Here is a 14,657-nt window from a genome sequence, read left to right as displayed (position 1 = left end):
CACTTTACCTTGGACATGTCGCGCCCCCATCGCTGACCGCCGCCACCAGCTTGTGGCTTGCCGCTGCGTTGCCCACCGCCACCAGCGGCGCCGTTGGAGCCCGAGCCCTACCCTTGCTCCCATTGGTTCTTGCGCGCGTACCATTCCTCCTCCATGAGCAGGAGCTGGCCGGCGTGGCCCTTCATCTCGGTGCCGTAGCGTTCCTCGGCCGATCGGAGTCGGCCAACGAGCTCTTCCACCGTCAGCGTCCTCAGATCGAGGAGGGTTTTGATGGCGCAGGCGATCTGTTTGTACCTGGCTGGGACGACGCGCAGGAATTTCTGCACTACGCGCACCTCCTCCATGTTGTCGCCCAGCGATCGGAGGTTGTTGACGAGGCTGGTGAGCCGCATGGCGAACGCGTCCAGCGTCTCGCTGTCCTTGAAGTTGACTTACTCGAATTCCGTTCGAAGGCGCTGCGCTGTGGCCTCCCGAACGCGCGTCACTCCCATGCGCATGGTGCGCACGGCCTCCCACGCCTTGTATGCCGAGTTCTTCACGGCAAGGACGCCGTGCATCTCCGGGGGCACTGCCCGGAGTAGCGCGGCGATAGCAGCCATGTCTTCGCGGTCTGTGACCATGCCCTCGCCGAGCATGGCCTCCCAGAGCCCTTGGGCGCGGAGATTGATTTACATCACAAGAGCCCACTCGATGTAATTGGTGGATGTCAGGGCGGGGTAGACGATTGCGCTGCCATGTCCGGCGCCTTCCCGGATCACGTGCTCGTGGACGATCACCTCCCCCGTGTTCCTCCTAACACGGCTGCGTCCGCGGCTACGCCCCCGCGTCTCCATGTGCTGCTGGGGTGTTGCCTCCTCGTCGCGAGCCTTGTGGGCGCCGTCCGGCGTGTCGTTGCCGGCGTGCTCCCCGCTACCCGCCATGGTCCCTCATCGGTGATGGCTCTGATGCCAATTGTCAGCCGATCGCTCGCTCGTTTCCTCTCTTTCTCTCTCGCTCCGATGAACAAGGGTAGACACTTGAGGTTTTGCGCAGCGAATGCCTTGCTGCTTTTCTCTCTTTCTCGTTCTCTTATTCAGTTGGATCGAAACGGGGCCGGCCGATGCGCACGCCACTACCCGCATAGAACGAACGTGCCATCCCACGCTCGCGGACTGGGCGTGCTCACCGTGGCCACCTCCTGAACTAGTAGCGCTCGGGCACGCACAAGTCGCGGCCTCGCGCCTTATTTCTTGCGAAAAGGGAAAACGGACCGGGGAAACCGATCCGGTCTAGCTACCGATTCAGGGTTTATCTGACATGTATTTCGGAATATAGCGCATTTGTTCGGTGTTTATGACGCGGAAGCTGGGTTAATTAATCACTTTTGCAAATTTGGCAATCATTAGAGCATCTATAGACGGGCGCCCAAACCTCCTTATATGCCCGGGCTGATGGCCTGGTCGCTCACCGGTAAGAAAAAAAAGACCAGACGGGCTCCTCATAGCGGCCCATACGCCCAGGCCGACCGACACTACTCATATTCAGTCCATATCTGTGGCGGATATGGGGAGGTCCAAGCATACCCGGACACGTCCGCCATGTCAGACTATTCGGAAACCATCAGTCCGGCGGATGTCTCCTCCGATTTTGATGAGGACCCTGAGGACACATTCATGGCAGCGCTCGGACGCGCCGCTAGAGGTCCCAGATACGGCTATTTAAGCCAGACGGCGAACCCCAACCCTAGCCTCATCCTGTTTCTAGCATCTTCGTCCCCTCTACACTGCAATCTTCCAGTCAGCCACTAGCCATGGGTGAGGAGAAGATCACGACCGGAGGAGAATGAGCGAGGAACTGGAGCAAGACGCGACGAAGAAGGGCGTGGAAGCGGAGGAGTAGGACGATGACCCATGCGAGGCAGACCCGGCGCCTCCGGCTGTGGGCTTCACCATGGCATACTCCATGGTGGAGTTCAAGGTGGTCCAAGCAGAGCAGCAGGCCATCCTCGACTCCTTCCAGTTGAAGGCGGAGCTCGACGAGTTCTTCGCTGAAGAGGCCGCCGCAGCCGCGGAGAAAGAGGTGCATGAGGTTGACATCCACCAAGAGACTGCTCATCCAACACTGCCGGCACAGAGGTCGTCGAAATCTCCGATGACGAGTAGTACTGGTTAGTTTAGGCTATCTACGTAGTATGTAGATCTTGCTGCATGCTATTGTATAAATATGAGGTCTTGGTTGCTGCGGACAGAAAAAAGGGATGACCGGTCATTGTCTGCGGATGCAAACATCACAGTGCTCATTCGCGGAAGCATAAGGTGCCTGATTTGATATATCCCGCTGTAGGTGCTGTTAGAAGAGGAATGGGGTCATGCTTTTCTCAGGGTACTATTCCATATCTTGTTCTCCTCGTGATCAAATAGAGAGCCAGGAGTCGGGACAGGCGTGACCACAGCCCGAAAAGCGTCCAAAACCCCGCACGCGGTCACCTGGATCGATTTGGACGCGCGGGCCAGCTAGCTGACAGCAAGTTTGACATAAGCGTTGTTGTGCGGTGGGCGTCGTGACCGATGACGCAATTCTGTCGACCTGAACTCTCAACAAAAGTACACCGACCATACTGTAAGAATTTCATGCTTGCCTCTACGCGCCCTGGTTACTTGCATGCATGTTTCTTGCGGACGGTGTGGCCGGAAACGATGAATACACGAGGAAAGATCCAGGAGAGGTCAGGGGCGGTCACTAGTAAAAAAAGGGCCTAATGTGAAGCTCATTAGTCCCGGTTTGTAATTGAACTGCCACTAATGACCATTAGTGCCAGTTCCAATGGCTAGGCGGGCGACTTTCATTAGTCATGGTTCGTGGTGAAGCTTTAGTACCAGTTCGTGCCATGAACCGGGACTAATGAGGTGGTGGCAGGCTGGTGTCAGGCTGTGGCCCCACCTGCACCTTTAGTCCCAATTCATGCCACGAACCGGTACTTGAGATGCACCTTTAGTTCCGGTTTGTATAACCAACGTGTGCAATATGTAGTATTGTAAAATACCAATAAATGAAAAAAAATTAAATGAAAAACACAAAATTAAAGGAAAAATAAATCATAAAACAAAAACCCTAAACCTTTTAGTACCGGTTGGTATTATCAACCAGTACTAAAGGTCTCCCAGCCCCCAGCGCAGACTCGTGTCACGTGGTGGCCCTTTAGTGGCGGTTCGTCTGGAACCGGGACAAAAGGGGGCCCAATTCTGCACTAGTGGGTGCATGTGTGTTGCCTCGTAAACTGCGGTCAGACATGAGTGAAGTGAATATCCATCTTAGTACAGTGTCAAGTATGTATTAATCATGAGTATATGCGCGCATGTATCAATGTTTGTGTCTGTATTGTGTTAAGAAAAGTATGCATAAATCTATCTTTTATCAGATGTCCCCGAAGGGACCATAAATCTATCTTTTGATAAGATAATTTAAGTTTGTAAGACACACATCACGTTGTAATTGGGTGCTGATCACAATCATGAGCCACCCAACTGGTTTTCAACTTTTTTAGAACTAGATGATACCCCGCTCGTTGCTGCGGGGTCTATTTGTTGGCATTAAAATTAGAATAGAAACTAAATAAAACATCAAACCAACACTAAAAGTTCCAATGTCAACATTGTAATAGTAAAGAGAATCGACTTTCCGTTGGTAGTAGAGTGAGTCATGTGGATAGATGTGCAGAGTAAAAATAGTGGGGTTGAACTTCTTATGTATATAGGATAAGAGAAGGCCAAAGCCTAGGAGTACAATGACAAAGAAATGACCATACAACAACCAAAAACAGTTTTAAAAAACACCCCAAAACAAAAGGAAACAGCAGAAACAGTTGAACTACCACTTACGACGACCGACATGGCCATAAAATGACCAAGAACTAAATCTTTCCTAACCAGTAGCTAGCATCAGCTTTCAGCTGGCTCATAACCTGAATAAACGGCGTAGCCAAACGACCATTTTCCAGACACAAACTTGGTTTTTTTGTTCTGCATTTGTTCAACAGTGAAACGGGCCAGGCTGCGAACTTGATGATTGTCAATCTATTAAGAAATGAGCTGGATAAGGTTTGCAAGCACGGGAACATACTAAGAAAGATACCATGCCACCATGCATGCCCCACGAAATTTAGTTATCACAACATGCAACTATGCCAACCCACCATGTCATTATGCATGAACAAAACTCACATTAACATGCACCATGCATGCTACTCATATTCAATACATATTCTACAAACATAATAATAAATTTTCTATTGTTTAGTTTATATTTTCACATTGCTAATACAAAAAGTAATTACAAACAACATCAAATCTACCCAGTTACCATCGGTAGGAAGCACACCAAGTGTTAGTCCATACAGGTCTTGTCCATTATCACCAAACCTGCAGTAATCAGATACACCAACTATGACACCCCCGAACTAACTGAAAAGATGTCCGGGTGAGTGGGTTCTTCATATCTTCAACACTCCGATAAATAACTTTTGATTCCCATTCATTAAGACTTATTTTGGTTTCATACCACAGTATAATTGAAGCAAACAATATACTTTGAGTCGATCAACAAAACATGGACCAATGAATGGCTGCTTCATAAGTAGATGACTGATTAACATGCCCACAACATATCCTCTATGGAGATATTTAAAAAAGAAGAAGCAAAAGGAGATCACATCTATTAGATGCCAGCCTAGGTCCATTGTTGTCCATAAAGTACAATTGTTCTTTTTTCAATGGAAAATGTTCTAGTTTTTGGAATAGAGGTTGCTAGATGATACATTAGTTGAAAAGATAAGCAAGAAAAAACATGTGTTAAATAATTGTACTTCTCACAGAACTGATGAAGAAACCTCTCCCAATAGGAAAATATTTCTTGTCGAATTTCTCATTAGGATCATGAAGCACAACCTGCAATGGTATATATGAGATTAATTTAGGAGGACCCAACATCACTACCAATCAGGTGATTGCATCAAATACTCGATAGGCATGCAACCAAAAGTAATGATAGATAGATATACACATTGTAAATAAGAAATACATCGCTCCAGCTATCCCCATAGAACTTACCTATATTTTTTTAAATGGGAAAACATACATACAAAATAGTTCCATCGACCTTATCTTGAGCCAAGGCTTATGTACAAACAAGTACAAACAATTACACGTGCCATAAACATCCGTATGATTGAACAGGAAATCAATATTTTGCCCAAGCCATGTACATCCATAAGCCTACATATCGAAGTTGTGGAAGACAAATATGGTAATTATAATTCCGTCGGATCTGTAACAATCCCTTGCCTGCAAACATGGAGAGAAATACAGTTCCATGAAAGTGTAGTCATTACGGCTGAATCTATAACAATGGCTGCCTGTAAACAACACTAAGAGAAGTAAAATTCCGCAGAAGTGTATCTATCCAAATAGCAGATCAAGATGAGCCATAGTACTGGCTCATGTATCATCATAAATCCTATTATTATTCACCGTGTAGATTGGGGGGAGATGAACATGTGTCCTGCAGTGTCAAATTGTTGCAAAAACAAAAACCAATCTGTAACTGTGTCAATTAGGAGTGAACGGAAATAAACTGAGCGCTTCCTCCTAGTAAATCCAAACAACTTCGATGCAAACAATTGAATCTCCCTCGTGCGTGAAGTCGCCTCGAATCCTCGATGCGAGGTTTCCTTGCGCATCACCTCGTAGATCTGGAGGAGGCGAATCATGTGCCTAGCTCGCCGGTGCTTGTAGTGGAGCACGGGGGAGGTAGCGGTATGGCACAGCAGGAGAAGCAGAGGGGCATGGGGAGGGCCGGAGGAGAAGTAGAGAGATGTGTCGAGGGAATGGGAGGAGACGGGCTGGTGGCGAGAGGTGGGGGGCGGACGATGAGATAATAGATGCGTTCAGCAGATGGAAACGAAAAGCAAAGTTGATTGGGCTTCTTTCTTAATGAAGACGGTTGTGCTTCTTTCTTTCGTTTGTACCATTGGGCTTCGGTCGCTGTCCAGGAAAAAGGAGCTACGATACAACATGTCTATATGTCAATAAAAATTGGTTCAAAAGAAAGAATAATTGCTGATGTGGCAGACTGCTGAGGTGGATAGGCTGCATGTCAAGATAAATCAAGTAGTGAGGGTGAACTTTTTAGGTATATAGGATATGTAGGAAGCACCGCAAACATATACGGACTTACGGAGTACTTTAGCATGATTCATGGGCACCCGGGCTCACCATCAGGTTATCAAATAGTCACCACACTAGTTTAGTCACGTAGTTATCACATTGTCTTGTTGTGTGTATCAATTGATGCAGAGCCCAGGGTTCCTACCCCCTTTCGAAAAAAATAGTATTCTTTTCTATCAACTTAATTTTTCTGTGTTGACAATACCATTATTAAGCTTTATGCAGGCTACCAAACATGTCCTTGCTAATTTTTAACATGAACAATAAATTTTTGCTGATGAATGACCCACCTATGTTCATTTGAATGCAGATAGTGCTTTCACTTCCTGCTATATATACTAGCTCTCTTCACCTGAGCAAGCAGCACGCCATCATCTAGTATCCATTTTGCACATCGGTAACATGACACTTTAACTTTTGTATAGTGAATAATGTAGATGGCAATCCAAGTAACCATAGGAGAGAATGTCCAGTAAACCAAGAAGATGCATGCCGAAAATACATAAGAATAAGAGATGTAGGGAAAGATAGTACCACACTGATATGGAAGATTTGTAGGAGAGAGGATGGAAAACCGTGTCCGCTCTTTCTGTCGTCCAGGCATCAGTCTGAAACAACATGTAGTCGCTCTCCACTTCTGTGTTTTAATCGCCATGGTAGTAGGACATGGACAATGATTATGCGAATTCAAAATAGATAAGGCAAAGAAACCATATTATAATGACCACCATTTTTGTATCGATTCCTTCTTTGTTGTCATAGATTTGTTGGTACAAGATTTAAATGGCAGATTCAATGTTGTATATTCCGAGTTACTATGTTGTATGTGTGCTTTGAATCCAAGCGATCAGTTTTCTCAGTATACTGTTCAGAAGTGGATGAACTCGGGTCAGTTTTTTCGCCAATGACGTCAATGATTTAGTGAGTTTTGAAGAGGAACTTCATCTCTATTTGGATAATATATACATTCTTGTCCCCTCGAAGGTTGTTCTTTCTGGGTCTGCCCCCGATGAACACCTCACTGACAAGAACCAGTGACACCTTGCCCGGGGCAGCCGCCTCGGTGGCAACTATTCCCCTTGACCAAATATGGACCAGGCCACACGTCAGGTCCCTGCTGAAGAGAAAGTCATTATCACGTCAATCCAAAGGCCCAAGGTAGTGAACTTACGCCCCCGAACATCACCTGTGGAAAACGCGTCAGGCCCTAACCGCCACCAGTAATGCGCAACAGGGCGGCACCATGCATTCGAGATGCATCGAAGCCTCCATACTACCGTGCCTCGGTGCTGGTGCTGCTCCTCTTTGCTGACATAGACCTCCAAGCCGCCGCACACCCTAGTATCGCTTCAGCTCTACTAATTTACTACCTCCGTCCGGGTTTATTTGTCCCCTTCGTATTTTGTGCTGAACTTTGACCGTAGATTTGACTAACAAATTATAAGTTGTATGTGACAAAACTTATATTGTTGGATTTGTATTTGAAAGAGCTTTCCAATAATACTTTTTTTATGGTATATAACTTATTTTTAATAGTCAAATCAAAGGTTAAAGTTTGACCCAAACTACAAGAAGGACTAATAAACCAGGAAGGAGGTAGTACCTCTGCAGCTGGATCCCATGCGCAACAGGAAACCAATGTGCCATAGCCCCACCCCCAACACCATTGCACCACCTGGGCTTTGCACGACAATACGATCCTATGGTAGAGAGGGGAGTCGGGAGGCCCTCGGTGGCTAGATGTAGCATTCCGGTATGTTCGCCCGAGCCCCAAGTATGGGAGTTTGAAAACGTGGGGATGTCATATCTAGCTAGTTTGGCTCTACGCTGCCAGGAAGAGGCAACATTCCAATCATAGTATTATTTAGTAGTACTATTTTGATTTGGCGAGAACTGTTCTATCAATGAGTAATTTCACTCGCTTAGTTGCTGCCATACCTTTTTTCTGCAAGGACATAACATAGAAAAATAAGACATGTTGTTGATTGTGTGTGTTTGCTTTTCTGGGAAGACTCGGAAATAAAAAGAGTAAGGAGCATTTGTAAACAAAATATATATTATGATGGTTGTGTGCATCATCATGATGCGGAGGACTTTAAAAAAAATACTATCTTATAACTCCATGTACAAGCATATGGAACACAACATGGTTTTGTATCAACAGTAGACATGCTGCTTGTATCAATAATATATGATGGACTGCTGCCCCAGCTATCCATATAGGTTCGGATGGTCCCGCTAAACACAACATGATGCTTGCAGGTGAAAGCGGAATCTTGCAGGGGACGATCCGGGACTGGTTAGGCCTGAAGGAATGGTTAATTAGCGACCATCGCCTCGCAAAGTGCAATGAAAAATGATTACTAACCAAGGACATATAAGCTTGTTAGTAGAATTGAATATCCATCTGTGTCGAGTCGAGTGTCATGTATAGATAAATCCATCTTTTGATAAGATCCACCATTGGAAAACACACATCACCTTGAAATTTAGTGTTGATGTTATCCATTGGCCACCCAAGGTACAACCTTCGTTCCAAAATAATTGAAACTTTGAGTTTGTCCTAATTCAAAATTGTTTAAGTTTGACCAAATCTATGGAAAAAATATATTAGCATCTGGAACACCAAATTAGATTCATGGAATTCTTTATGGAATGTATATTCATATGTGTATTTGTTGTTGTAAATCTTAGACCAGTTTTCTATATGGTTGCTAAAACTTAACTACTTAAGCACGTTTGACTTCATAGAAATCTAGAGCTTTAATCATTTGAAACAGAAGGGATAGTTATCAACTTTTTCGAATATGTCGGAAGGACCGCAAATATATATTTTAGCATGATTCATGTGCATCCGGGATTACATCAGGTTATTGTATAGTCACCACAATGTCGTCCTTGTCACGGGTATACTCGTATATATCCACTTAGTATTCTTGTGTATCCCCCAAATGTGTAAATATTTACAATACCATTAATGAGCTTTATGTAGGCTACCAAACATGTCCTTTATTCATTGAACATGAACATTACATTTTTGTGGATTAATGACCCATTGATGTTCATTTAAATATAGATAGTTTTTCTGCTTCCTGCTATATATACTACCCCTCATCACTTGAGCAGGCAACAACTCCGTCATCTAACTTATTCATATTTACACATCGGTAGCGCAGTAGTTCACTTTTAGTATTTTGGTATAGTAAATAGTGTAGATGGCAATCCAAGTAAAAATAGAACATATTGACTTGAAAACCAAAACCATATATGCCGAGAATTCGTAGGAATAGGAGATATAAGGATCAAAACTGCCACATATTCATCATCCTCATTTGCAATTGTGCTGGTTGTGAGTAACATAAGCATGTTGTCCACTCTTTGTGCCATCCTAGCACAGTTTGGAATGACATGTAGTTGATGTCCGTGGATGCCAAGACGTCCATGTGTGTGTGTCTCGGCTGTTGAGTCAAGGACCATTGTAAGGTTTGTATCGCGTGTGTCGTGCTTGGCTTGTGAGCCTGACCTGTGCCATTTTTTCTCTAAACATTATGTTGTGGACCTTAAGGGCTTTAGTTCGGTAATGTTGGACATCTGCCTTGTTTCTAAAAAATGTTCTAATCACGAGGATCATACTATGTCCCCTTAACATGACTTGCATTCCAGACTTGTTGGACTAATATATCATTTCCCCCTACTCCATGGTGCACAACTCCGACCGATCACGTGAGGCATTATATATATATTTTGTACCGACTTCAAGTGGAGTGGTTACCTTTACGATGACAGTGATCATAGAGACTATGATCTTTTGCTTCAACCACGTCGAAGGGTATGGACATCTAGAAACTTATAAAGCAAGAAGAGAAATACTGTTTATTTTTATTTTTTAATAAAAATTAATTGTGTTTATGGTGTATTTAATGTTAATATCATCTTGCTCATTCATAACATATATAAGTGATATATAATGCGAAATCGTCTACATATTGACCATATCATCATATTTACCTAAATAGGTTATCCCTGCTAACTCTAATTCTGTAAACATGAAAATAACTCATCATGTCAACATGTATGGTGGGAAAATAGTCACCTTAACATGCATCATTTATGTTACTCAGATTTAAGAAATATTGTAATAATCAAATAGAATAAATTATATATACTTTAATTCCAATTCTCATATTAAGTACTAACATTCCATACAAGAAAATGTCACTAAATAATTTCTCCCAAGTCCTATTGCAACGCATGGGGTATCATCTCTAGTTGATATATAGGCTGAAACTAATTCGTAACATATGAAAGCTATACAACCCATTTAACGTGCTACTTAATTTTTTAAATTTTGGTATATAAGAAAAGTAATTATTTCGTCATCTCATAGCTTTCGTTTTGTTCCTTGATTCAAATATCACACACGAAGAAAATACATGAATCAGACCATCTAAGATCGAGAATTGATGTACTTTGGAATGCTGTCTGCAACCTCGGCAAGTAAGATGCAACTAGTCTTGCTTTAAATATGATACAACCACAATGATGAAGATCAAAAGCTAATTTTGATTCACCCAATAGTAAAATACATCTATGTATGATATGGTACCTCAACTTGGATTTTGGGTCCAATTTGGTAACTCTATTTCCAGAACCTCTTAGGTTTGGCCAAGTATCTATTATACGGTCGCTGATTCCCTTTCACCGACCTTTGGTTGACATGGCATATGAAGACTAACAAGGTGGGTTTGACTAGCCACTGTGGCACAACTCCCATTGTAGGAGTTGGAAATTTGAGGGAAAAAGTGCACGGGTAGAATAAGTAACTACACAATGGCATATGTAAATAAGTAATTAGCAAAGAGTAAACTACAAGCATTCCAAAAAGTGGAGGGGATTTTATTTCAATATCTATTGTCAGAGCTTACAAAGAGGGTGAACATAATGTTATGCTATGGGGTGCGTACATGCTAAACGAAGACTACACTAAAAGCATGGAGAAAGGGAGGGGTTTTATTTCAACCTCTATTGCTGGAACTTACAGAGAGGGTGCACATATATTTTCCTAGTGAGTGAGTACATGCTAAACCTATACCCATGAGAATTTCAAGCGCCTGGACACGTCTATGTGAGTAGATTACATTAGCTAACTCAATAGGTTCTGTAAGAGAGGAAAAAAATGAATGGGCTGATAATATCACAACTACTTAGCAATAACATTATGTTTCCTATTTCTCTCTAAAGGGTCGTCCGCTCCTCTTTTGTCTAACCTTATGTATGTTTTCCTTTCTTGGTCTTTGTTTTGACTTCTTTCCTCTCATCACTGTATTTTCCACCGGTTTCCCTTGAAACTGGGCTCAACCACCCCATCAGTCATTAACTAGCAAATAATTATGTTTTGTTTGGTAACCCATAGATACTTAAATAATGTTTTTTATCGAATAAAAATCATAGTCCCTGCTTCCCACTATCTAAGGCGTCTTAGCATTTTTTGAAAATCCCAATATATAAGGGTGTTAGCTTTCTCTCTCTCTCTCTCTCTCTGGTGTGTGGGAGGTTTATTCTATGGAAACTGAAATATTGGATGGGTCAAACAGGTAGTTAGAGGAGATCGTGGAGGAGTTTCTCCCTCATGCAACTGTACGACCAAAAAACAAACACCATGGATTAATTATCATGCCAAACACTTATGCGCCTAACATAATGGGAATGGGGGAGTACTTTTTTTACCCAATCACATTAAGATGGACAGATAAATTATGAACAAAGGTACCAAAATATTTATATACCATTGCAACACACGGATACTTATATAGTTTAATCAAAATGTTCATGTTTTGTCCTCTCCATCCCTGACAGAGTTCTAGCAAGATCACACTGAAACATAACTACATGCATATGCTTATACTCCACAAGGGGCATGAATACGTGCTTATTTATTGTTGCTTCCGCACACCCCCTTGAAAGGTTGCATGAATCTTTTAATTAAATATAAAAATGTTATCACCATATTAGACTGCAGATCAAACGTATTGAATAGATTATGTTAGATCCAAAAGACTATATTATCCTTGTTGATTGAAGAGATATTTTCTAATTTCCATATTTCATCTGCATCGAATCCGTAAACTTTTGTATAGGGATACAGAAGCAAAGTCTGCTTACTTCACCGTGGCGCTTGATTTTGATGGTTAGCCATATAATTAAGTGGTTTTTGATAAATTTTGTGAGTAGTGCGAGCAATGGTTTCCGGGTGATGTCTATGCGTACGTGTTGCTCGTTACTCAGCTGGCCGGTAGGCCAATAACAGGCTGCTGATATGTACGTCCAAGCTAGCGTGCTCGTCCTCATCTTAGTCCTCATCTTAAACGTGGAACATGTCAACTGTTGATGTATTTTGATAGTTCTATATCGTTTTTGTATCAGAAATGTTTTGTTGTGAATTTTCAACTCCGGAAGAACTATATCCCCCTGCAAAAATTAAAAAAGGAGATAAGAAATTATATCGAGCTAGTTTGGCTCTACTCTGCAGGGAAGAGGCGGCTTCCCAATCATAGTGGAGGAGCACAAGTACATACATATATATCTGCTAGGTCCAGTTTGTGCACGTTTTTAAGCATATATATGCCCTACCTAAGTGTTGTTTAGTTCTACACTTCTACTCTTTCGATCTGGCGTGATTTGTTCTACTGGAGAGTAATTTGACTCGCTTATTTGCTAATCATACCTTTCTTCTACAAGGACATAATATCACAGAAGAATAAGACAGGTTGATGGTTGTGCTTGTTTTCTTTTGGAAATAAATAGGAGTACTATATTAGTATCATCGTTCTGTGCATCTTCATGATGCAGACCCCAGGATATCTCCTCACCGGAAAAAAGATACACCATATCATCACTCCATGTACAAGCATGCATATGGAACACGACGCAGTTTTGGATTAAGAGTAAAATGCATCTCCAACACCAACAGCTTCCCTTTCCTCCAAAAAAAAGGTGAAATAGGAGAATTTGCCAAAAAAAAGTGCTCCAGCAGATTCTCTATTTCCAATATATCTTGGATGACAAAAAACAGCCCATCCTCCCTTATAATGCAATTCACCATGGCGAGAGCCAACCGTCTTAGCTTTCACGGCCTGGCGCACCAATCCCAGAACTGGCCGCCGCCCGCCTCGCGCCAGCCCTGCTGCGCCGATGCCCTGCCTAGCCACCGGCCAGCCACAGTGATGCCACCGCCTCCCTTCCCGCGAGTGCGCCGCGTGGGACAGCTGCCCGAGGTGGTGTCGCCGCCCGCCATTGCACCTCCCTTCCGCCATCTACCACCACACAGCTGTCCGCCGCCGTGCTCCATCACGACTGCTGCCTCGCCTCAGCCTGCAGCACCACCCATGCCGCACCATGCCGACGATGACTGAAGCTACGCCGGTATCTTCCATGCTCACGAAAGAGAGCGAGAGATTAGCCACTGACGGGTGGGACATATATAGCAGGCTAAGTATAGGGCTTGTATTGGGGATCTGCTACAGTAGCATATCTGTGAAATCCAATTCATTTATTGGAGAGCCCCAATAAACACTTATAGGGAAGGGTTAATTATCCTTTTGCCCTCAGTGGTGTCCATCTGCTCAGTTTTGCCCTCAGATGCGAATTGTGCTCAGTTTTGCCCCTAGTCCGTGCGCACCGACTCGTTCCGTGAACTCTGCCGTCTCCGTCAGGTCAACCTTTTGACTCGGCCCTTACAGGTGGGACCAGGCGGCAGAAACGGCCAATTTTATTCAGACCGTTGCACGCGTGGCTTGTGGGACCCAGCAAAGAGCCGTTGAGCAGAGAGCCGTTGGCGGCTGTGCTATATAAGCGGGCGACAGCGGTGGTGACCACGGCGACAGAGAGCACGGCGGTGACCACGGCGAGAGAGAGAGCACGGCGGCGGGAAGCTAGCTGTGGAGGGCGCGGCGGTGGGAAGCTGGCAGTGGAGGGCGCGGCGGCGTTGAGATCCCCTTCGGCTCCGAGCTCCATGTCTTCCTCAAGCTCCCGCGCCACCTCGCGGATGCAGAGCCGGGCGCGTGTGGACATGCCTGTCTTCGTCTGTCCGCGGTGCCGGGCGGGCGTTGATCGAAGGGTTTCTCAGACACCGAGGAACCAGAATCGTCCGTTCTACGTGTGCAGCGAGAATGGGGTAAGAATCGGGGCAATTGCACCATTTTCGTCGTCGGGATGTTTGAGCAATGGGTTGATCTGTTTAGTGTTCATGCAGGTGACATGCTTCTTTCTTTGGGTCGATGCTCTGGCCAAGACTCTGATGAATGAACTGCAAGAAGAGCATGAAGAATGGTTGCGCATGTTGCCACGAACGGCAGTGGCCACACCACGAGCTCCGGAAGAAGAGATGGATGGCGAAGCACGCACTGACAGAGAGCTAGCTATTGAGCTTAGGATGTTGAAGAAGAAGGTTAGGAAGCT

This window comes from Triticum dicoccoides, chromosome 3B (genome assembly GCF_002162155.2).
Source record: "Triticum dicoccoides isolate Atlit2015 ecotype Zavitan chromosome 3B, WEW_v2.0, whole genome shotgun sequence".
Taxonomy (NCBI): Eukaryota; Viridiplantae; Streptophyta; class Magnoliopsida; order Poales; family Poaceae; genus Triticum; species Triticum dicoccoides.
This window is presented reverse-complemented; position numbering follows the sequence as displayed.